We start from the raw sequence: 2,006 nt of genomic DNA on the forward strand, positions 1-2,006 counted from the left end.
TCAGGGACATGTGAAGCTGATAGAAGCCAAAAGAGGTCTGTCTCTCCACCCCCCACCCTACAGCCTTCACGACAAGGAGTTGTGGAGGAGAGAGATCAACAACATAGGGAGACAGAAAATAGACCTCCCTTTCCAACATTTGATAGTGACTTTACAACAGATATGGGTAATCGGATCGAAACAGCTGGTAAACTCAATAAAAGCGAGGGCAATATAAGACCAAATAAACATCATCCGAGATTCACAAAACTTACTAATGTATCTCTTCACCAGCCTACACAGGTTAGGAGCAATGTGGTGGTCTCTCAGAATGACCCGGATTTACAAATCCATGGCCTTGACCAGGAGAGTGGCACTCACCATCATCTTCTCTCTCATTCTACTGCCACAGCAGTAAAATACAGGTTACAGACTGAAGGGAGTGCCGCTGTAATGGACACAAGAACAGGAGAGCGAGACACCGCTAAAAGAGTAACGGGAAATAACAACATGATGATGCAGGGCCCGGTCAAGGGCAATAATGCCGACTGTGGGACGCAAACGACCTCATCTGACCCAAAAATTACTCTTGTTGCGGGCTCCCTAAATGTGTCAGCGGCAACCTTACATCAAAAACTAAACAACTCAAATCAAATGACTGAAAGAGAGAAAGACAAATATGTACATTTTCCGAATACCCATAAGGCCCGAAAAGGGAGAAAGATCATGGATTGGCAATTTAAATGTAACAAACCAATTTGGTTTCTGGGGGATTCTAACCTCTATCGTATGCCACCACATTGCTCAGGAGAGATTCAGGTTGATAGTTATCCAGGCGCGTCGTTCTATCACTTTAATCAGATCCTGGAAAAAACCCCTCCGCATGCACTGGTGAAGCTGGTGGTGCTGTCGGTGGGTATTAACAATAGAGACCAGGACCCACATAAAACATCCATAAAACAACTTAGAATGCTCTACAGGAAGGCTCAGTCTGTTTTCCCCAATGCGAATATTTATTTCCCACTGATTAACTATTCGCACCTTCTACCTCAGGAGCAGAAATACAACTTAGACATTGTTAATGACTTCGCGCTGAAGCGTTTGCCTGTAATAAGCCGTATAGCCGAGGACCAATTCCATACGGTCACAGATAACATCCACTGGACTCAGGAAACGGCGGGGCGAATATTCAAGCATTGGTGCAGTGAATTGAAATTGGATTTTTAACTCCTATTGAGCCTAATATGGGGGATCGCCCTTCAGACCTTACTCGGGACCACTATAGGGAGAAACAGTCTTCCATCTTCCGTTTACAGTCTTTCACTGATCCACCTAATAGTATTCAATTGGACTCTGATTCACCCACAGATGGGATACATGATTTGAAATCCTCTAAACACGGTTGGTGTGCTGAGGGGAGTAATATATTAAATTTATCAACCTTATTCCGACCCACTGTGCGACAAATAGAACTATTGGAGAAAGGGCTTTCTTACATTCCAACCCCAAATACACTAGATAGGGAGGAGTTATGGAGGGATATTTCCTTATATCACAGGAGGATTAAACTCTTGGACCATTTTGGTGAGGATAAAAAGGATGGGGACTGTAGGACTCGTCTTACGCTACCATCCAATTGGGAACCCACTTGGGGCCAGTTGGATGAGAGAGTGAGAAAGTTAATTGAAGCCGACTTGCGGGATTCTGCTGGATTCCGACCGTGGAGCAGGGGTACTGATGGTGTTGGAGGTGAGGACATGGAAGTGATTAAGGAACTTCAACAAAATAAAAACATTATTTTTAAACCAGCAGATAAGGGTTCCAAGATTGTGATTTTGGATAAACATCAATATGTTCTGGAAGCTAATAGACAGCTGGCTAATGGCAAATACTACAGAGCTATTGAGAATAGTATTCAACAAAACACACAATTCCAAGTTCGTAGTATTGTGAGTAAATTATATAATAAAAAATATATTACTGCAAAACAAAGGGATTTTCTATATGGCCCAGATGAACCTCGGAAT

Source organism: Rhamphochromis longiceps, linkage group LG1, assembly GCF_057381845.1.
Source record: "Rhamphochromis longiceps isolate RC_006_pf linkage group LG1, R_longiceps_female_GT1.1, whole genome shotgun sequence".
NCBI lineage: Eukaryota > Metazoa > Chordata > Actinopteri > Cichliformes > Cichlidae > Rhamphochromis > Rhamphochromis longiceps.